Source organism: Acipenser ruthenus, chromosome 35 (genome assembly GCF_902713425.1).
Source record: "Acipenser ruthenus chromosome 35, fAciRut3.2 maternal haplotype, whole genome shotgun sequence".
NCBI classification, from domain to species: domain Eukaryota; kingdom Metazoa; phylum Chordata; class Actinopteri; order Acipenseriformes; family Acipenseridae; genus Acipenser; species Acipenser ruthenus.
The window spans coordinates 7056339-7078253 of NC_081223.1; the positions used below are offsets into that span (position 1 = coordinate 7056339).

Here is a 21915-nt window from a genome sequence, read left to right on the forward strand (position 1 = left end):
CTTAACTAAACTTGTATTGTTGTTGAATTGCTCTAATATAGTTAAAACTGTAATGTTGCAGCTAACGTTCCCTAATACTGTTAAAACTTGTGTGTATTAACAATCTGGCTTTTGTTGTTGTACCCTTGCTGCGAAGAGCTGTTTCCAATCACCTAGCACTCTTAAAGAGAAGTGTAATCGCTGCTATATGTTGGTCTAATACCCCATGCTTTTAAAATGTGGCTATTGGCTGGCTTTATTCAATTTCCCCTAATTGTTTTTAGTACAACTTTAATACATTGTATTGTTAGTTATTTGAACTGATTTATGTGACTCATGGATCATTGTAATAAAGCTTTGTGAATTGTTATTCTGCCTTTGTCATTCTGTTGTCATTCCTATTCCAAACCTTTTAATTAATTTTTAGTAGTGTCGGTATTAGGACTCTCACTGGGTGTCACTGGGTGTGGCTGCTACAATCCCATATAGAATGCGACAAAACAGGTCGTCCTCCTTCATATAAACAGAAAAAGAATAAGTACACACACACACACGAGTTGATTTACTGCAGCGTCAGACATCGGAGGTTCAGCAGTGTACTGCAATGTTGTGAAAAGACGTGTCTAATTCAGTATGGTTGAGCGAGCTATGGCGCTGCGTTCAGATCACAGTTACCCTGGAAGCGTGGCTTCGAATTCCATTTCTGACAGCTCTGTTTGTTCATTAACCACTCAGCCACGGCTACATGCTCTCACGGTTTTCCGTGAAAACAGCCGTATTATTGTCAAAAGAAGCAAACGACACCCGCAGTAATGCTGCAGGTGGCAGTATAGGCTAAATAATGAACCCAAGTCAAATGCCTTTGTTGAAACTCTATCAGATTTGTACAAGTCAAGCACACGTGGGAAATAATAATACCATATCCTTTCTGCCAACGTTCATAATAATGAATACATCCTTATTTCAAAATACGTAGCTATTTAACTGATCTTTTCAAAACACCCATACACAAAAGCCTTATTTCTACTGAAAAACTAACTTGCTTCATGGCTGCTGCTACAGCACTCGGGCACGTTGTGCCTAGCGTTAGCGGACATAGGAGATAAGAAGACCTACAAAATATCACGCGCTGCAGTTTTTCAGTCCGGGGATTATTACAAATTAGCAGACTGTGCATTAAAATACACATGCATGGTGGGCCTCTCTGTTACAAAGAATTGTCACACTTTGTATTTATCTCCATAATGCGCCGGGACAAAATACGCAGATACTTTAAAATTATTTGGAGAATGCGGGCATCGATCCCGCTACTTCTCGCATGCTAAGCGAGCGCTCTACCATTTGAGCTAATTCCCCTTTAATGGTGCCAGGGATTCTCATAGGCTTCATCGCAGCTTGATACGAGCAAATCAGATTGTCAGTTGTTTTTTATTTTTATTTTGGCAATGTAGTCTGTGATTGCAAATTTAAAAAAATAATTTAATTAACTAAATAGCAAATATTTCGACTAGAGGTATGTTTTCAATTTCTTTAAAAAGTAGTCTCAGCTCGTTTATTCAGTCGCTTAGAAACCCACAATCTGTGTCCCGATGCAGCAGCGCTGTGTGCTGTGGCTCGAGCTTGTTTGACGAGGCAGACGATGCAAAAATGCCAATACTTGCTTTTGTATCACACGACAAACTTAAGGTATGCTTTAACGGCCTGGCTGTCTCGGGTTAGTTTGTATTGTTAATGTAACACCTCGTTGTTGCCCAGTCATTGTTTCATATGAAGTAGAGCTTGCCAGTTGGGGGCGACGGTCTGCTAATAAAAGTTAAGACTATATTTGCAAGGATCATTTCTAGAATGAAACACGTTTTGAAGGGATTGGTCTCGGTATCCACCAGGAAGAGTGGCAGTGTTTTCTTCTGAGCACCGAGCTGACAATGAGTGTTGTTATCGGGAACCTACTCGCTGCAAGGAATGACCACTTCAATCTTCAGTCGGGGGTTGCTGAAGGAAGGGGACACATTTTGAGTGTGTATCTCATTCCGGTAGAAACGTAGAAAAAAGAAACCATCAAGCCCACAATTGTTCAGTTGTTTAAATCAATAACCACATTTAAATTGATCATTGCTAATGTCAAAACAATTTAAGAACACTTTAAATAGGGCTTGACTAATATAAAAATATAGCAATGTCTTTTGCACTACGCAGGACTAGATTGAGTTTAAAATAGACATTACATCTGAAAATAACTTGTGCTTACCCCCACTTACAAGGAAGCTGTCAACCTTTGTATTCGTCCTCATAACGTGTTAGAAAATGTAAACAGCAGTTGGAGAATACCGAGGTCGATCATCCTAGCATGTTAAACGAGGGCATTTCTCATGTAAGCTACTTCCACTAATAGATCGTTTACAACAAAAATGCAATCTGTGTTAGGAACGCTATTTTAGTCCGATTTAAAATGGAAATTAAAATGGTATTGAGTGCTGACAAGAGTTTGGTATCAGCTGTTGATTTCCTTGAAACAATCTTTTATAGTAAAATGAACAAATTGATTCATTTAAAAAATAAGTAAAAGTGAACTGTCAGAAGTGGGATTTGAACCCACGCCTCCATTCGGAGACCAGAACACACAATTCTTTGGAAAGACAGCGTCCTTGAGTCTGGCGCCTTAGACCACTCGGCCATTCTGACAAGCTGCGTTTGCTTTAGTAGAAAACCGCATTATTTCATTTCAGCACAGACTAGGGTTGTCTATTGTATCAAGGCCCGATTGGGTTTATTACGCACATACTAACTTGCTCCATGAATGATGTAATGACAAGTGTAAAAAAAGAATCAGATTGAAGCCAACCCACAAAAGTAAGATTCTTTATTTCAATATCGGTATAGCTTTAAAGGATGCACGCATTTTACAATAGCAATTGCTATATGACAATGACCAATAAGTAATTGTGTTGCAATACTTTATACAATGTGAACAGAATCAGACATTGCTCCGTTGCCTCGAAGAAACATCTACAATTTGTATTTAAAAAGGACGCCCAACGTGGGGCTCGAACCCACGACCCTGAGATTAAGAGTCTCATGCTCTACCGACTGAGCTAGCCGGGCTGTCGGGAGAAAGTTTCTTTCTTTGAGGCGGGGTGAGAGAGGAAGTACCGACAGGTGCGTGGGACCTGAGATTCGGTGTGCTGCTGCTGTAGATGAGTGTTCTGGAGACGCGCTGTGTCTGTGTCTGCGTTGTTACAGCCGTGTGAGTATATTCCAAAAGTAAAGTGTTGGATAATTCGAGAGCTAGTCTGTTGAATAAAGCTCTGAGACGTGTGGTTAAATCCCGGTCTCATCAATTTTGTTTTGTTAGATTAAAAGTGTTCCAGCAGCAGGTAAATGTCCCCACACCTTTTGGTTCTGTTTACTTATGCTACACCGCTGCTAAACCTGAACGTTGCTGCTAATTATCTTAACTAAACTTGTATTGTTGTTGAATTGGTCTAATATAGTTAAACCTGTAATGTTGCAGCTAACGTTCCCTAATAATGTTAAAACTTGTGTGTATTAACAATCTGGCTTTTGTTGTTGTACCCTTGCTGCGAAGAGCTGTTTCCAATCACTTAGCACTCTTAAAAAGAAGTGTAATCGCTGCTATATGTTGGTCTAATACCCCATGCTTTTAAAATGTGGCTATTGGCTGGCTTTATTCAATTTCCCCTCCTTGTTTTTAGTACAACTTTAATACATTGTATTGTTAGTTATTTGAACTGATTTATGTGACTCATGGATCATTGTAATAAAGCTTTGTGAATTGTTATTCTGCCTTTGTCATTCTGTTGTCATTCCTATTCCAAACCTTTTAATTAATTTTTAGTAGTGTCGGTATTAGGACTCTCACTGGGTGTCACTGGGTGTGGCTGCTACAATCCCATATAGAATGCGACAAAACAGGTCGCCCTCCTTCATATAAACAGAAAAAGAATAAGTACACACACACACGAGTTGATTTACTGCAGCGTCAGACATCGGAGGTTCAGCAGTGTACTGCAATGTTGTAAAATGACGTGTCTAATTCAGGATGGTTGAGCGAGCTATGGCGCAGCGTTCAGATCACAGTTACCCTGGAAGCGTGGCTTCGAATTCCATTTCTGACAGCTCTGTTTGTTCATTAACCACTCAGCCACGGCTACATGCTCTCACGGTTTTCCGTGAAAACAGCCATATTATTGTCAAAAGAAGCAAACGACACCCGCAGTAATGCTGCAGATGGCAGTATAGGCTAAATAATGAACCCAAGTCAAATGCCTTTGTTGAAACTCTATCAGATTTGTACAAGTCAAGCACACGTGGGAAATAATAATACCATATCCTTTCTGCCAACGTTCATAATAATGAATACATCCTTATTTCAAAATACGTAGCTATTTAACTGATCTTTTCAAACACCCATACACAAAAGCCTTATTTCTACTGAAAAACTAACTTGCTTCATGGCTGCTGCTACAGCACTCGGGCACGTTGTGCCTAGCGTTAGCGGACATAGGAGATAAGAAGACCTACAAAATATCACGCGCTGCAGTTTTTCAGTCCGGAGATTATTACAAATTAGCAGACTGTGCATTAAAATACACATGCATGGTGGGCGTCTCTGTTACAAAGAATTGTCACACTTTGTATTTAACTCCATAATGCGCCGGGACAAAATACGCAGATACTTTAAAATTATTTGGAGAATGCGGGCATCGATCCCGCTACTTCTCGCATGCTAAGCGAGCGCTCTACCATTTGAGCTAATTCCCCTTTAATGGTGCCGGGGATTCTCATAGGCTTCATCGCAGCTTGATACGAGCAAATCAGATTGTCAGTTGTTTTTTATTTTTATTTTGGCAATGTAGTCTGTGATTGCAAATTTAAAAAAATAATTTAATTAACTAAATAGCAAGTATTTCGACTAGAGGTATGTTTTCAATTTCTTTAAAAAGTAGTCTCAGCTCGTTTATTCAGTCGCTTAGAAATCCACAATCTGTGTCCCGATGCAGCAGCGCTGTGTGCTGTGGCTCGAGCTTGTTTGACGAGGCAGACGATGCAAAAATGCCAATACTTGCTTTTGTATCACACGACAAACTTAAGGTATGCTTTAACGGCCTGGCTGTCTCGGGTTAGTTTGTATTGTTAATGTAACACCTCGTTGTTGCCCAGTCATTGTTTCATATGAAGTAGAGCTTGCCAGTTGGGGGCGACGGTCTGCTAATAAAAGTTAAGACTATATTTGCAAGGATCATTTCTAGAATGAAACACGTTTTGAAGGGATTGGTCTCGGTATCCAGCAGGAGGAGTGGCAGTGTTTTCTTCTGAGCACCGAGCTGACAATGAGTGTTGTTATCGGGAACCTACTCGCTGCACGGAATGACCACTTCAATCTTCAGTCGGGGGTTGCTGAAGGAAGGGGACACATTTTGAGTGTGTATCTCATTCCGGTAGAAACGTAGAAAAAAGAAACCATCAAGCCCACAATTGTTCAGTTGTTTAAATCAATAACCACATTTAAATTGATCATTGCTAATGTCAAAACAATTTAAGAACACTTTAAATAGGGCTTGACTAATATAAAAATATAGCAATGTCTTTTGCACTACGCAGGACTAGATTGAGTTTAAAATAGACATTACATCTGAAAATAACTTGTGCTTACCCCCACTTACAAGGAAGCTGTCAACCTTTGTATTCGTCCTCATAACGTGTTAGAAAATGTAAACAGCAGTTGGAGAATACCGAAGTCGATCATCCTAGCATGTTAAACGAGGGCATTTCTCATGTAAGCTACTTCCACTAATAGATCGTTTATACTGTTCTCAATGGTCCGCATCCCAGCCTGAGACCACGATCCAGTGGCAGTCGGAGATGTTTTTCAAAGTAATATGTTATTTGAAATATTAAAACAATCTTTAGTTAAATAACACATGTTTCTACACAAAATATTTTTCAGTGACTTCGACAAGTAGCCAGTTTACAACAAAAATGCAATCTGTGTTAGGAACGCTATTTTAGTCCGATTTAAAATGGAAATGAAAATGGTATTGAGTGCTGACAAGAGTTTGGTATCAGCTGTTGATTTCCTTGAAACAATCTTTTATAGTAAAATGAACAAATTGATTTATTTAAAAAATAAGTAAAAGTGAACTGTCAGAAGTGGGATTTGAACCCACGACTCCATTCGGAGACCAGAACACACAATTCTTTGGAAAGACAGCGTCCTTGAGTCTGGCGCCTTAGACCACTCGGCCATTCTGACAAGCTGCGTTTGCTTTAGTAGAAAACTGCATTATTTCATTTCAGCACAGACTAGGGTTGTCTATTGTATCAAGGCCCGATTGGGTTTATTACGCACATACTAACTTGCTCCATGAATGATGTAATGACAAGTGTAAAAAAAGAAACAGATTGAAGCCAACCCACGAAAGTAAGATTCTTTATTTCAATATCGGTATAGCTTTAAAGGATGCACGCATTTTACAATAGCAATTGCTATATGACAATGACCAATAAGTAATTGTGTTGCAATACTTTATACAATGTGAACAGAATCAGACATTGCTCCGTTGCCTCGAAGAAACATCTACAATTTGTATTTAAAAAGGACGCCCAACGTGGGGCTCGAACCCACGACCCTGAGATTAAGAGTCTCATGCTCTACCGACTGAGCTAGCCGGGCTGTCGGGAGAAAGTTTCTTTCTTTGAGGCGGGGTGAGAGAGGAAGTACCGACAGGTGCGTGGGACCTGAGATTCGGTGTGCTGCTGTTGTAGATGAGTGTTCTGGAGACGCGCTGTGTCTGTGTCTGCGGTGTTACAGCCGTGTGGGTTCAGTGTACTGCAATGTTGTAAAAAGACGTGTCTAATTCAGGATGGTTGAGCTAGCTTTGGCGCTGCGTTCAGATCACAGTTACCCTGGAAGCGTGGGTTCGAATTCCATTTCTGACAGCTCTGTTTGTTCATTAACCACTCAGCCACGGCTACATGCTCTCACGGTTTTCCGTGAAAACAGCCGTATTATTGTCAAAAGAAGCAAACGACACCCGCAGTAATGCTGCAGATGGCAGTATAGGCTAAATAATGAACCCAAGTCAAATGCCTTTGTTGAAACTCTATCAGATTTGTACAAGTCAAGCACACGTGGGAAATAATAATACCATATCCTTTCTGCCAAAGTTCATAATAATGAATACATCCTTATTTCAAAATACGTAGCTATTTAACTGATCTTTTCAAAACACCCATACACAAAAGCCTTATTTCTACTGAAAAACTAACTTGCTTCATGGCTGCTGCTACAGCACTCGGGCACGTTGTGCCTAGCGTTTGCGGACATAGGAGATAAGAAGACCTACAAAATATCACGCGCTGCAGTTTTTCAGTCCGGGGATTATTACAAATTAGCAGACTGTGCATTAAAATACACATGCATGGTGGGCGTCTCTGTTACAAAGAATTGTCACACTTTGTATTTATCTCCATAATGCGCCGGGACAAAATACGCAGATACTTTAAAATTATTTGGAGAATGCGGGCATCGATCCCGCTACTTCTCGCATGCTAAGCGAGCGCTCTACCATTTGAGCTAATTCCCCTTTAATGGTGCCGGGGATTCTCATAGGCTTCATCGCAGCTTGATACGAGCAAATCAGATTGTCAGTTGTTTTTTATTTTTATTTTGGCAATGTAGTCTGTGATTGCAAATTTAAAAAAATAATTTAATTAACTAAATAGCAAGTATTTCGACTAGAGGTATGTTTTCAATTTCTTTAAAAAGTAGTCTCAGCTCGTTTATTCAGTCGCTTAGAAATCCACAATCTGTGTCCCGATGCAGCAGCGCTGTGTGCTGTGGCTCGAGCTTGTTTGACGAGGCAGATAATGCAAAAATGCCAATACTTGCTTTTGTATCACGCGACAAACTTAAGGTATGCTTTAACGGCTTGGCTGTCTCGGGTTAGTTTGTATTGTTAATGTAACACCTCGTTGTTGCCCAGTCATTGTTTCATATGAAGTAGAGCTTGCCAGTTGGGGGCGACGGTCTGCTAATAAAAGTTAAGACTATATTTGCAAGGATCAAATCCTTGAATGAAACACGTTTTGAAGGGATTGGTCTCGGTATCCACCAGGAGGAGTGGCAGTGTTTTCTTCTGAGCACCGAGCTGACAATGAGTGTTGTTATCGGGAACCTACTCGCTGCAAGGAATGACCACTTCAATCTTCAGTCGGGGGTTGCTGAAGGAAGGGGACACATTTTGAGTGTGTATCTCATTCCGGTAGAAACGTAGAAAAAAGAAACCATCAAGCCCACAATTGTTCAGTTGTTTAAATCAATAACCACATTTAAATTGATCATTGCTAATGTCAAAACAATTTAAGAACACTTTAAATAGGGCTTGACTAATATAAAAATATAGCAATGTCTTTTGCACTACGCAGGACTAGATTGAGTTTAAAATAGACATTACATCTGAAAATAACTTGTGCTTACCCCCACTTACAAGGAAGCTGTCAACCTTTGTATTCGTCCTCATAACGTGTTAGAAAATGTAAACAGCAGTTGGAGAATACCGAAGTCGATCATCCTAGCATGTTAAACGAGGGCATTTCTCATGTAAGCTACTTCCACTAATAGATTGTTTATACTGTTCTCAATGGTCCGCATCCCAGCCTGAGACCACGATCCAGTGGCAGTCGGAGATGTTTTTCAAAGTAATATGTTATTTGAAATATTAAAACAATCTTTAGTTAAATAACACATGTTTCTACACAAAATATTTTTCAGTGACTTCGACAAGTAGCCAGTTTACAACAAAAATGCAATCTGTGTTAGGAACGCTATTTTAGTCCGATTTAAAATGGAAATGAAAATGGTATTGAGTGCTGACAAGAGTTTGGTATCAGCTGTTGATTTCCTTGAAACAATCTTTTTTAGTAAAATGAACAAATTGATTCATTTAAAAAATAAGTAAAAGAGAACTGTCAGAAGCGGGATTTGAACCCACGCCTCCATTCGGAGACCAGAACACACAATTCTTTGGAAAGACAGCGTCCTTGAGTCTGGCGCCTTAGACCACTCGGCCATTCTGACAAGCTGCGTATGCTTTAGTAGAAAACCGCATTATTTCATTTCAGCACAGACTAGGGTTGTCTATTGTATCAAGGCCCGATTGGGTTTATTACGCACATACTAACTTGCTCCATGAATGATGTAATGACAAGTGTAAAAAAAGAAACAGATTGAAGCCAACCCACGAAAGTAAGATTCTTTATTTCAATATCGGTATAGCTTTAAAGGATGCACGCATTTTACAATAGCAATTGCTATATGACAATGACCAATAAGTAATTGTGTTGCAATACTTTATACAATGTGAACAGAATCAGACATTGCTCCGTTGCCTCGAAGAAACATCTACAATTTGTATTTAAAAAGGACGCCCAACGTGGGGCTCGAACCCACGACCCTGAGATTAAGAGTCTCATGCTCTACCGACTGAGCTAGCCGGGCTGTCGGGAGAAAGTTTCTTTCTTTGAGGCGGGGTGAGAGAGGAAGTACCGACAGGTGCGTGGGACCTGAGATTCGGTGTGCTGCTGCTGTAGATGAGTGTTCTGGAGACGCGCTGTGTCTGTGTCTGCGGTGTTACAGCCGTGTGAGTATATTCCAAAAGTAAAGTGTTGGATAATTCGAGAGCTAGTCTGTTGAATAAAGCTCTGAGACGTGTGGTTAAATCCCGGTCTCATCAATTTTGTTTTGTTAGATTAAAAGTGTTCCAGAAGCAGGTAAATGTCCCCACACATTTTGGTTCTGTTTACTTATGCTACACCGCTGCTAAACCTGAACGTTGCTGCTAATTATCTTAACTAAACTTGTATTGTTGTTGAATTGCTCTAATATAGTTAAACCTGTAATGTTGCAGCTAACGTTCCCTAATACTGTTAAAACTTGTGTGTATTAACAATCTGGCTTTTGTTGTTGTACCCTTGCTGCGAAGAGCTGTTTCCAATCACCTAGCACTCTTAAAGAGAAGTGTAATCGCTGCTATATGTTGGTCTAATACCCCATGCTTTTAAAATGTGGCTATTGGCTGGCTTTATTCAATTTCCCCTCCTTGTTTTTAGTACAACTTTAATACATTGTATTGTTAGTTATTTGAACTGATTTATGTGACTCATGGATCATTGTAATAAAGCTTTGTGAATTGTTATTCTGCCTTTGTCATTCTGTTGTCATTCCTATTCCAAACCTTTTAATTAATTTTTAGTAGTGTCGGTATTAGGACTCTCACTGGGTGTCACTGGGTGTGGCTGCTACAATCCCATATAGAATGCGACAAAACAGGTCGCCCTCCTTCATATAAACAGAAAAAGAATAAGTACACACACACACACGATTTGATTTAATGCAGCGTCAGACATCGGAGGTTCAGCAGTGTACTGCAATATTGTGAAAAGACGTGTCTAATTCAGGATGGTTGAGCGAGCTATGGCGCTGCGTTCAGATCACAGTTACCCTGGAAGCGTGGCTTCGAATTCCATTTCTGACAGCTCTGTTTGTTCATTAACCACTCAGCCACGGCTACATGCTCTCACGGTTTTCCGTGAAAACAGCCGTATTATTGTCAAAAGAAGCAAACGACACCCGCAGTAATGCTGCAGGTGGCAGTATAGGCTAAATAATGAACCCAAGTCAAATGCCTTTGTTGAAACTCTATCAGATTTGTACAAGTCAAGCACACGTGGGAAATAATAATACCATATCCTTTCTGCCAACGTTCATAATAATGAATACATCCTTATTTCAAAATACGTAGCTATTTAACTGATCTTTTCAAAACACCCATACACAAAAGCCTTATTTCTACTGAAAAACTAACTTGCCTCATGGCTGCTGCTACAGCACTAGGGCACGTTGTGCCTAGCGTTAGCGGACATAGGAGATAAGAAGACCTACAAAATATCACGCGCTGCAGTTTTTCAGTCCGGGGATTATTACAAATTAGCAGACTGTGCATTAAAATACACATGCATGGTGGGCGTCTCTGTTACAAAGAATTGTCACACTTTGTATTTATCTCCATAATGCGCCGGGACAAAATACGCAGATACTTTAAAATTATTTGGAGAATGCGGGCATCGATCCCGCTACTTATCGCATGCTAAGCGAGCGCTCTACCATTTGAGCTAATTCCCCTTTAATGGTGCCAGGGATTCTCATAGGCTTCATCGCAGCTTGATACGAGCAAATCAGATTGTCAGTTGTTTTTTATTTTTATTTTGGCAATGTAGTCTGTGATTGCAAATTTAAAAAAATAATTTAATTAACTAAATAGCAAGTATTTCGACTAGAGGTATGTTTTCAATTTCTTTAAAAAGTAGTCTCAGCTCGTTTATTCAGTCGCTTAGAAACCCACAATCTGTGTCCCGATGCAGCAGCGCTGTGTGCTGTGGCTCGAGCTTGTTTGACGAGGCAGACGATGCAAAAATGCCAGTACTTGCTTTTGTATCACACGACAAACTTAAAGTATGTTTTAACGGCTTGGCTGTCTCGGGTTAGTTTGTATTGTTAATGTAACACCTCGTTGTTGCCCAGTCATTGTTTCATATGAAGTAGAGCTTGCCAGTTGGGGGCGACGGTCTGCTAATAAAAGTTAAGACTATATTTGCAAGGATCATTTCTAGAATGAAACAGGTTTTGAAGGGATTGGTCTCGGTATCCACCAGGAGGAGTGGCAGTGTTTTCTTCTGAGCACCGAGCTGACAATGAGTGTTGTTATCGGGAACCTACTCGCTGCAAGGAATGACCATTTCAATCTTAAGTCGGGGGTTGCTGAAGGAAGGGGACACATTTTGAGTGTGTATCTCATTCCGGTAGAAACGTAGAAAAAAGAAACCATCAAGCCCACAATTGTTCAGTTGTTTAAATCAATAACCACATTTAAATTGATCATTGCTAATGTCAAAACAATTTAAGAACACTTTAAATAGGGCTTGACTAATATAAAAATATAGCAATGTCTTTTGCACTACGCAGGACTAGATTGAGTTTAAAATAGACATTACATCTGAAAATAACTTGTGCTTACCCCCACTTACAAGGAAGCTGTCAACCTTTGTATTCGTCCTCATAACGTGTTAGAAAATGTAAACAGCAGTTGGAGAATACCGAAGTCGATCATCCTAGCATGTTAAACGAGGGCATTTCTCATGTAAGCTACTTCCACTAATAGATCGTTTATACTGTTCTCAATGGTCCGCATCCCAGCCTGAGACCACGATCCAGTGGCAGTCGGAGATGTTTTTCAAAGTAATATGTTATTTGAAATATTAAAACAATCTTTAGTTAAATAACACATGTTTCTACACAAAATATTTTTCAGTGACTTCGACAAGTAGCCAGTTTACAACAAAAATGCAATCTGTGTTAGGAACGCTATTTTAGTCCGATTTAAAATGGAAATGAAAATGGTATTGAGTGCTGACAAGAGTTTGGTATCAGCTGTTGATTTCCTTGAAACAATCTTTTATAGTAAAATGAACAAATTGATTCATTTAAAAAATAAGTAAAAGTGAACTGTTAGAAGTGGGATTTGAACCCACGCCTCCATTCGGAAACCAGAACACACAATTCTTTGGAAAGACAGCGTCCTTGAGTCTGGCGCCTTAGACCACTCGGCCATTCTGACAAGCTGCGTTTGCTTTAGTAGAAAACCGCATTATTTCATTTCAGCACAGACTAGGGTTGTCTATTGTATCAAGGCCCGATTGGGTTTATTACGCACATACTAACTTGCTCCATGAATGATGTAATGACAAGTGTAAAAAAAGAATCAGATTGAAGCCAACCCACGAAAGTAAGATTCTTTATTTCAATATCGGTATAGCTTTAAAGGATGCACGCATTTTACAATAGCAATTGCTATATGACAATGACCAATAAGTAATTGTGTTGCAATACTTTATACAATGTGAACAGAATCAGACATTGCTCCGTTGCCTCGAAGAAACATCTACAATTTGTATTTAAAAAGGACGCCCAACGTGGGGCTCGAACCCACGACCCTGAGATTAAGAGTCTCATGCTCTACCGACTGAGCTAGCCGGGCTGTCGGGAGAAAGTTTCTTTCTTTGAGGCGGGGTGAGAGAGGAAGTACCGACAGGTGCGTGGGACCTGAGATTCGGTGTGCTGCTGCTGTAGATGAGTGTTCTGGAGACGCGCTGTGTCTGTGTCTGCGGTGTTACAGCCGTGTGAGTATATTCCAAAAGTAAAGTGTTGGATAATTCGAGAGCTAGTCTGTTGAATAAAGCTCTGAGACGTGTGGTTAAATCCCGGTCTCATCAATTTTGTTTTGTTAGATTAAAAGTGTTCCAGCAGCAGGTAAATGTCCCCACACCTTTTGGTTCTGTTTACTTATGCTACACCGCTGCTAAACCTGAACGTTGCTGCTAATTATCTTAACTAAACTTGTATTGTTGTTGAATTGCTCTAATATAGTTAAACCTGTAATGTTGCAGCTAACGTTCCCTAATACTGTTAAAACTTGTGTGTATTAACAATCTGGCTTTTGTTGTGTACCCTTGCTGCGAAGAGCTGTTTCCAATCACCTAGCACTCTTAAAGAGAAGTGTAATCGCTGCTATATGTTGGTCTAATACCCCATGCTTTTAAAATGTGGCTATTGGCTGGCTTTATTCAATTTCCCCTCCTTGTTTTTAGTACAACTTTAATACATTGTATTGTTAGTTATTTGAACTGATTTATGTGACTCATGGATCATTGTAATAAAGCTTTGTGAATTGTTATTCTGCCTTTGTCATTCTGTTGTCATTCCTATTCCAAACCTTTTAATTAATTTTTAGTAGTGTCGGTATTAGGACTCTCACTGGGTGTCACTGGGTGTGGCTGCTACAATCCCATATAGAATGCGACAAAATAGGTCGCCCTCCTTCATATAAACAGAAAAAGAATAAGTACACACACACACACGAGTTGATTTACTGCAGCGTCAGACATCGGAGGTTCAGCAGTGTACTGCAATGTTGTGAAAAGACGTGTCTAATTCAGGATGGTTGAGCGAGCTATGGCGCTGCGTTCAGATCACAGTTACCCTGGAAGCGTGGCTTCGAATTCCATTTCTGAAAGCTCTGTTTGTTCATTAACCACTCAGCCACGGCTACATGCTCTCACGGTTTTCCGTGAAAACAGCCGTATTATTGTCAAAAGAAGCAAACGACACCCGCAGTAATGCTGCAGATGGCAGTATAGGCTAAATAATGAACCCAAGTCAAATGCCTTTGTTGAAACTCTATCAGATTTGTACAAGTCAAGCACACGTGGGAAATAATAATACCATATCCTTTCTGCCAACGTTCATAATAATGAATACATCCTTATTTCAAAATACGTAGCTATTTAACTGATCTTTTCAAAACACCCATACACAAAAGCCTTATTTCTACTGAAAAACTAACTTGCTTCATGGCTGCTGCTACAGCACTCGGGCACGTTGTGCCTAGCGTTAGCAGACATAGGAGATAAGAAGACCTACAAAATATCACGCACTGCAGTTTTTCAGTCCGGGGATTATTACAAATTAGCAGACTGTGCATTAAAATACACATGCATGGTGGGCGTCTCTGTTACAAAGAATTGTCACACTTTGTATTTATCTCCATAATGCGCCGGGACAAAATACGCAGATACTTTAAAATTATTTGGAGAATGCGGGCATCGATCCCGCTACTTCTCGCATGCTAAGCGAGCGCTCTACCATTTGAGCTAATTCCCCTTTAATGGTGCCAGGGATTCTCATAGGCTTCATCGCAGCTTGATACGAGCAAATCAGATTGTCAGTTGTTTTTTATTTTTATTTTGGCAATGTAGTCTGTGATTGCAAATTTAAAAAAATAATTTAATTAACTAAATAGCAAGTATTTCGACTAGAGGTATGTTTTCAATTTCTTTAAAAAGTAGTCTCAGCTCGTTTATTCAGTCGCTTAGAAATCCACAATCTGTGTCCCGATGCAGCAGCGTTGTGTGCTGTGGCTCGAGCTTGTTAGACGAGGCAGACGATGCAAAAATGCCAATACTTGCTTTTGTATCACACGACAAACTTAAGGTATGCTTTAACGGCTTGGCTGTCTTGAGTTAGTTTGTATTGTTAATGTAACACCTCGTTGTTGCCCAGTCATTGTTTCATATGAAGTAGAGCTTGCCAGTTGGGGGCGACGGTCTGCTAATAAAAGTTAAGACTATATTTGCAAGGATCAAATCCTTGAATGAAACACGTTTTGAAGGGATTGGTCTCGGTATCCACCAGGAGGAGTGGCAGTGTTTTCTTCTGAGCACCGAGCTGACAATGAGTGTTGTTATCGGGAACCTACTCGCTGCAAGGAATGACCACTTCAATCTTCAGTCGGGGGTTGCTGAAGGAAGGGGACACATTTTGAGTGTGTATCTCATTCCGGTAGAAACGTAGAAAAAAGAAACCATCAAGCCCACAATTGTTCAGTTGTTTAAATCAATAACCACATTTAAATTGATCATTGCTAATGTCAAAACAATTTAAGAACACTTTAAATAGGGCTTGACTAATATAAAAATATAGCAATGTCTTTTGCACTACGCAGGACTAGATTGAGTTTAAAATAGACATTACATCTGAAAATAACTTGTGCTTACCCCCACTTACAAGGAAGCTGTCAACCTTTGTATTCGTCCTCATAACGTGTTAGAAAATGTAAACAGCAGTTGGAGAATACCGAAGTCGATCATCCTAGCATGTTAAACGAGGGCATTTCTCATGTAAGCTACTTCCACTAATAGATCGTTTATACTGTTCTCAATGGTCCGCATCCCAGCCTGAGACCACGATCCAGTGGCAGTCGGAGATGTTTTTCAAAGTAATATGTTATTTGAAATATTAAAACAATCTTTAGTTAAATAACACATGTTTCTACACAAAATATTTTTCAGTGACTTCGACAAGTAGCCAGTTTACAACAAAAATGCAATCTGTGTTAGGAACGCTATTTTAGTCCGATTTAAAATGGAAATGAAAATGGTATTGAGTGCTGACAAGAGTTTGGTATCAGCTGTTGATTTCCTTGAAACAATCTTTTTTAGTAAAATGAACAAATTGATTCATTTAAAAAATAAGTAAAAGTGAACTGTCAGAAGTGGGATTTGAACCCACGCCTCCATTCGGAGACCAGAACACACAATTCTTTGGAAAGACAGCGTCCTTGAGTCTGGCGCCTTAGACCACTCGGCCATTCTGACAAGCTGCGTTTGCTTTAGTAGAAAACCGCATTATTTCATTTCAGCACAGACTAGGGTTGTCTATTGTATCAAGGCCCGATTGGGTTTATTACGCACATACTAACTTGCTCCATGAATGATGTAATGACAAGTGTAAAAAAAGAATCAGATTGAAGCCAACCCACGAAAGTAAGATTCTTTATTTCAATATCGGTATAGCTTTAAAGGATGCACGCATTTTACAATAGCAATTGCTATATGACAATGACCAATAAGTAATTGTGTTGCAATACTTTATACAATGTGAACAGAATCAGACATTGCTCCGTTGCCTCGAAGAAACATCTACAATTTGTATTTAAAAAGGACGCCCAACGTGGGGCTCGAACCCACGACCCTGAGATTAAGAGTCTCATGCTCTACCGACTGAGCTAGCCGGGCTGTCGGGAGAAAGTTTCTTTCTTTGAGGCGGGGTGAGAGAGGAAGTACCGACAGGCGCGTGGGACCCGAGATTCGGTGTGCTGCTGCTGTAGATGAGTGTTCTGGAGACGCGCTGTGTCTGTGTCTGCGGTGTTACAGCCGTGTGAGTATATTCCAAAAGTAAAGTGTTGGATAATTCGAGAGCTAGTCTGTTGAATAAAGCTCTGAGACGTGTGGTTAAATCCCGGTCTCATCAATTTTGTTTTGTTAGATTAAAAGTGTTCCAGCAGCAGGTAAATGTCCCCACACCTTTTGGTTCTGTTTACTTATGCTACAGCGCTGCTAAACCTGAACGTTGCTGCTAATTATCTTAACTAAACTTGTATTGTTGTTGAATTGCTCTAATATAGTTAAACCTGTAATGTTGCAGCTAACGTTCCCTAATACTGTTAAAACTTGTGTGTATTAACAATCTGGCTTTTGTTGTTGTACCCTTGCTGCGAAGAGCTGTTTCCAATCACCTAGCACTCTTAAAGAGAAGTGTAATCGCTGCTATATGTTGGTCTAATACCCCATGCTTTTAAAATGTGGCTATTGGCTGGCTTTTTTCAATTTCCCCTCCTTGTTTTTAGTCAACTTTAATACATTGTATTGTTAGTTATTTGAACTGATTTATGTGACTCATTGATCATTGTAATAAAGCTTTGTGAATTGTTATTCTGCCTTTGTCATTCTGTTGTCATTCCTATTCCAAACCTTTTAATTAATTTTTAGTAGTGTCGGTATTAGGACTCTCACTGGGTGTCACTGGGTGTGGCTGGTACAATCCCATATAGAATGCGACAAAACAGGTCGCCCTCCTTCATATAAACAGAAAAAGAATAAGTACACACACACACACAAGTTGATTTACTGCAGCGTCAGACATCGGAGGTTCAGCAGTGTACTGCAATGTTGTGAAAAGACGTGTCTAATTCAGGATGGTTGAGCGAGCAATGGCGCTGCGTTCAGATCACAGTTACCCTGGAAGCGTGGGTTCGAATTCCATTTCTGACAGCTCTGTTTGTTCATTAACCACTCAGCCACGGCTACATGCTCTCACGGTTTTCCGTGAAAACAGCCGTATTATTGTCAAAAGAAGCAAACGACACCCGCAGTAATGCTGCAGATGGCTGTATAGGCTAAATAATGAACCCAAGTCAAATGCCTTTGTTGAAACTCTATCAGATTTGTACAAGTCAAGCACACGTGGGAAATAATAATACCATATCCTTTCTGCCAACGTTCATAATAATGAATACATCCTTATTTCAAAATACGTAGCTATTTAACTGATCTTTTCAAAACACCCATACACAAAAGCCTTATTTCTACTGAAAAACTAACTTGCTTCATGGCTGCTGCTACAGCACTCGGGCACGTTGTGCCTAGCGTTAGCGGACATAGGAGATAAGAAGACCTACAAAATATCACGCGCTGCAGTTTTTCAGTCCGGGGATTATTACAAATTAGCAGACTGTGCATTAAAATACACATGCATGGTGGGCGTCTCTGTTACAAAGAATTGTCACACTTTGTATTTATCTCCATAATGTGCCGGGACAAAATACGCAGATACTTTAAAATTATTTGGAGAATGCGGGCATCGATCCCGCTACTTCTCGCATGCTAAGCGAGCACTCTACCATTTGAGCTAATTCCCCTTTAATGGTGCCAGGGATTCTCATAGGCTTCATCGCAGCTTGATACGAGCAAATCAGATTGTCAGTTGTTTTTTATTTTTATTTTGGCAATGTAGTCTGTGATTGCAAATTTAAAAAAAAAATAATTTAATTAACTAAATAGCAAGTATTTCGACTAGAGGTATGTTTTCAATTTCTTTAAAAAGTAGTCTCAGCTCGTTTATTCAGTCGCTTAGAAATCCACAATCTGTGTCCCGATGCAGCAGCACTGTGTGCTGTGGCTCGAGCTTGTTTGACGAGGCAGACGATGCAAAAATGCCAATACTTGCTTTTGTATCACACGACAAACTTAAGGTATGCTTTAACGGCTTGGCTGTCTCGAGTTAGTTTGTATTGTTAATGTAACACCTCGTTGTTGCCCAGTCATTGTTTCATATGAAGTAGAGCTTGCCAGTTGGGGGCGACGGTCTGTTAATAAAAGTTAAGATTATATTTGCAAGGATCATTTCTAGAATGAAACACGTTTTGAAGGGATTGGTCTCGGTATCCACCAGGAGGAGTGGCAGTGTTTTCTTCTGAGCACCGAGCTGACAATGAGTGTTGTTATCGGGAACCTACTCGCTGCAAGGAATGACCACTTCAATCTTCAGTCGGGGGTTGCTGAAGGAAGGGGACACATTTTGAGTGTGTATCTCATTCCGGTAGAAACGTAGAAAAAAGAAACCATCAAGCCCACAATTGTTCAGTTGTTTAAATCAATAACCACATTTAAATTGATCATTGCTAATGTCAAAACAATTTAAGAACACTTTAAATAGGGCTTGACTAATATAAAAATATAGCAATGTCTTTTGCACTACGCAGGACTAGATTGAGTTTAAAATAGACATTACATCTGAAAATAACTTGTGCTTACCCCCACTTACAAGGAAGCTGTCAACCTTTGTATTCGTCCTCATAAGGTGTTAGAAAATGTAAACAGCAGTTGGAGAATACCGAAGTCGATCATCCTAGCATGTTAAACGAGGGCATTTCTCATGTAAGCTACTTCCACTAATAGATCGTTTATACTGTTCTCAATGGTCCGCATCCCAGCCTGAGACCACGATCCAGTGGCAGTCGGAGATGTTTTTCAAAGTAATATGTTATTTGAAATATTAAAACAATCTTTAGTTAAATAACACATGTTTCTACACAAAATATTTTTCAGTGACTTCGACAAGTAGCCAGTTTACAACAAAAATGCAATCTGTGTTAGGAACGCTATTTTAGTCCGATTTAAAATGGAAATGAAAATGGTATTGAGTGCTGACAAGAGTTTGGTATCAGCTGTTGATTTCCTTGAAACAATCTTTTATAGTAAAATGAACAAATTGATTCATTTAAAAAATAAGTAAAGGTGAACTGTCAGAAGTGGGATTTGAACCCACGCCTCCATTCGGAGACCAGAACACACAATTCTTTGGAAAGACAGCGTCCTTGAGTCTGGCGCCTTAGACCACTCGGCCATTCTGACAAGCTGCGTTTGCTTTAGTAGAAAACCGCATTATTTCATTTTAGCACAGACTAGGGTTGTCTATTGTATCAAGGCCCGATTGGGTTTATTACGCACATACTAACTTGCTCCATGAATGATGTAATGACAAGTGTAAAAAAAGAATCAGATTGAAGCCAACCCACGAAAGTAAGATTCTTTATTTCAATATCGGTATAGCTTTAAAGGATGCACGCATTTTACAATAGCAATTGCTATATGACAATGACCAATAAGTAATTGTGTTGCAATACTTTATACAATGTGAACAGAATCAGACATTGCTCCGTTGCCTCGAAGAAACATCTACAATTTGTATTTAAAAAGGACGCCCAACATGGGGCTCGAACCCACGACCCTGAGATTAAGAGTCTCATGCTCTACCGACTGAGCTAGCCGGGCTGTCGGGAGAAAGTTTCTTTCTTTGAGGCGGGGTGAGAGAGGAAGTACCGACAGGTGCGTGGGACCTGAGATTCGGTGTGCTGCTGCTGTAGATGAGTGTTCTGGAGACGCGCTGTGTCTGTGTCTGCGGTGTTACAGCCGTGTGAGTATATTCCAAAAGTAAAGTGTTGGATAATTCGAGAGCTAGTCTGTTGAATAAAGCTCTGAGACGTGTGGTTAAATCCCGGTCTCATCAATTTTGTTTTGTTAGATTAAAAGTGTTCCAGCAGCAGGTAAATGTCCCCACACCTTTTGTTTCTGTTTACTTATGCTACAGCGCTGCTAAACCTGAACGTTGCTGCTAATTATCTTAACTAAACTTGTATTGTTGTTGAATTGCTCTAATATAGTTAAACCTGTAATGTTGCAGCTAACGTTCCCTAATACTGTTAAAACTTGTGTGTATTAACAATCTGGCTTTTGTTGTTGTACCCTTGCTGCGAAGAGCTGTTTCCAATCACCTAGCACTCTTAAAGAGAAGTGTAATCGCTGCTATATGTTGGTCTAATACCCCATGCTTTTAAAATGTGGCTATTGGCTGGCTTTATTCAATTTCCCCTCCTTGTTTTTAGTACAACTTTAATACATTGTATTGTTAGTTATTTGAACTGATTTATGTGACTCATGGATCATTGTAATAAAGCTTTGTGAATTGTTATTCTGCCTTTGTCATTCTGTTGTCATTCCTATTCCAAACCTTTTAATTAATTTTTAGTAGTGTCGGTATTAGGACTCTCACTGGGTGTCACTGGGTGTGGCTGCTACAATCCCATATAGAATGCGACAAAACAGGTCGCCCTCCTTCATATAAACAGAAAAAGAATAAGTACACACACACACACGAGTTGATTTACTGCAGCGTCAGACATCGGAGGTTCAGCAGTGTACTGCAATGTTGTGATAAGACGCGTCTAATTCAGGATGGTTGAGCGAGCTATGGCGCTGCGTTCAGATCACAGTTACCCTGGAAGCGTGGGTTCGAATTCCATTTCTGACAGCTCTGTTTGTTCATTAACCACTCAGCCACGGCTACATGCTCTCACGGTTTTCCGTGAAAACAGCCGTATTATTGTCAAAAGAAGCAAACGACACCCGCAGTAATGCTGCAGATGGCAGTATAGGCTAAATAATGAACCCAAGTCAAATGCCTTTGTTGAAACTCTATCAGATTTGTACAAGTCAAGCACACGTGGGAAATAATAATACCATATCCTTTCTGCCAACGTTCATAATAATGAATACATCCTTATTTCAAAATACGTAGCTATTTAACTGATCTTTTCAAAACACCCATACACAAAAGCCTTATTTCTACTGAAAAACTAACTTGCTTCATGGCTGCTGCTACAGCACTCGGGCACGTTGTGCCTAGCGTTAGCGGACAAAGGAGATAAGAAGACCTACAAAATATCACGCGCTGCGGTTTTTCAGTCCGGGGATTATTACAAATTAGCAGACTGTGCATTTAAATACACATGCATGGTGGGCGTCTCTGTTACAAAGAATTGTCACACTTTGTATTTATCTCCATAATGCGCCGGGACAAAATACGCAGATACTTTAAAATTATTTGGAGAATGCGGGCATCGA

General features: G+C 39.9%; 18 non-coding genes across 18 annotated transcripts; 6 read left to right on the forward strand and 12 right to left on the reverse strand.

The window, feature by feature from the left end:
* The first annotated feature begins 1794 nt into the window (after positions 1-1794).
* On the forward strand, positions 1795-2000 carry LOC131705544 (small nucleolar RNA U3). Its single transcript, XR_009310497.1, has one exon. It is a non-coding gene; the product is annotated as a small nucleolar RNA U3 (small nucleolar RNA).
* Positions 2001-2550: 550 nt separating this feature from the next.
* trnal-caa (transfer RNA leucine (anticodon CAA)) lies at positions 2551-2661 on the reverse strand. Its single transcript has 2 exons — positions 2624-2661; positions 2551-2596 (listed from the first exon to the last, which is right to left on the reverse strand). It is a non-coding gene; the product is annotated as a tRNA-Leu (tRNA).
* A 347-nt stretch (positions 2662-3008) lies between these two features.
* Positions 3009-3081, reverse strand: trnak-cuu (transfer RNA lysine (anticodon CUU)). The gene has a single exon. It is a non-coding gene; the product is annotated as a tRNA-Lys (tRNA).
* A 2139-nt stretch (positions 3082-5220) lies between these two features.
* Positions 5221-5426, forward strand: LOC131705574 (small nucleolar RNA U3). The gene has a single exon (XR_009310526.1). It is a non-coding gene; the product is annotated as a small nucleolar RNA U3 (small nucleolar RNA).
* Positions 5427-6142: 716 nt separating this feature from the next.
* Positions 6143-6253, reverse strand: trnal-caa (transfer RNA leucine (anticodon CAA)). Its single transcript has 2 exons — positions 6216-6253; positions 6143-6188 (listed from the first exon to the last, which is right to left on the reverse strand). It is a non-coding gene; the product is annotated as a tRNA-Leu (tRNA).
* A 347-nt stretch (positions 6254-6600) lies between these two features.
* Positions 6601-6673, reverse strand: trnak-cuu (transfer RNA lysine (anticodon CUU)). Its single transcript has one exon. It is a non-coding gene; the product is annotated as a tRNA-Lys (tRNA).
* Positions 6674-8045: 1372 nt separating this feature from the next.
* On the forward strand, positions 8046-8252 carry LOC131705579 (small nucleolar RNA U3). The gene has a single exon (XR_009310530.1). It is a non-coding gene; the product is annotated as a small nucleolar RNA U3 (small nucleolar RNA).
* A 716-nt stretch (positions 8253-8968) lies between these two features.
* On the reverse strand, positions 8969-9079 carry trnal-caa (transfer RNA leucine (anticodon CAA)). Its single transcript has 2 exons — positions 9042-9079; positions 8969-9014 (listed from the first exon to the last, which is right to left on the reverse strand). It is a non-coding gene; the product is annotated as a tRNA-Leu (tRNA).
* Positions 9080-9426: 347 nt separating this feature from the next.
* Positions 9427-9499, reverse strand: trnak-cuu (transfer RNA lysine (anticodon CUU)). The gene has a single exon. It is a non-coding gene; the product is annotated as a tRNA-Lys (tRNA).
* Positions 9500-11641: 2142 nt separating this feature from the next.
* LOC131705551 (small nucleolar RNA U3) lies at positions 11642-11847 on the forward strand. Its single transcript, XR_009310504.1, has one exon. It is a non-coding gene; the product is annotated as a small nucleolar RNA U3 (small nucleolar RNA).
* Positions 11848-12563: 716 nt separating this feature from the next.
* trnal-caa (transfer RNA leucine (anticodon CAA)) lies at positions 12564-12674 on the reverse strand. Its single transcript has 2 exons — positions 12637-12674; positions 12564-12609 (listed from the first exon to the last, which is right to left on the reverse strand). It is a non-coding gene; the product is annotated as a tRNA-Leu (tRNA).
* Positions 12675-13021: 347 nt separating this feature from the next.
* On the reverse strand, positions 13022-13094 carry trnak-cuu (transfer RNA lysine (anticodon CUU)). Its single transcript has one exon. It is a non-coding gene; the product is annotated as a tRNA-Lys (tRNA).
* Positions 13095-15235: 2141 nt separating this feature from the next.
* On the forward strand, positions 15236-15442 carry LOC131705580 (small nucleolar RNA U3). Its single transcript, XR_009310531.1, has one exon. It is a non-coding gene; the product is annotated as a small nucleolar RNA U3 (small nucleolar RNA).
* Positions 15443-16158: 716 nt separating this feature from the next.
* Positions 16159-16269, reverse strand: trnal-caa (transfer RNA leucine (anticodon CAA)). Its single transcript has 2 exons — positions 16232-16269; positions 16159-16204 (listed from the first exon to the last, which is right to left on the reverse strand). It is a non-coding gene; the product is annotated as a tRNA-Leu (tRNA).
* Positions 16270-16616: 347 nt separating this feature from the next.
* On the reverse strand, positions 16617-16689 carry trnak-cuu (transfer RNA lysine (anticodon CUU)). The gene has a single exon. It is a non-coding gene; the product is annotated as a tRNA-Lys (tRNA).
* Positions 16690-18833: 2144 nt separating this feature from the next.
* On the forward strand, positions 18834-19039 carry LOC131705515 (small nucleolar RNA U3). Its single transcript, XR_009310468.1, has one exon. It is a non-coding gene; the product is annotated as a small nucleolar RNA U3 (small nucleolar RNA).
* A 716-nt stretch (positions 19040-19755) lies between these two features.
* Positions 19756-19866, reverse strand: trnal-caa (transfer RNA leucine (anticodon CAA)). The gene is made up of 2 exons: positions 19829-19866; positions 19756-19801 (listed from the first exon to the last, which is right to left on the reverse strand). It is a non-coding gene; the product is annotated as a tRNA-Leu (tRNA).
* A 347-nt stretch (positions 19867-20213) lies between these two features.
* Positions 20214-20286, reverse strand: trnak-cuu (transfer RNA lysine (anticodon CUU)). Its single transcript has one exon. It is a non-coding gene; the product is annotated as a tRNA-Lys (tRNA).
* Positions 20287-21915: the final 1629 nt, after the last annotated feature.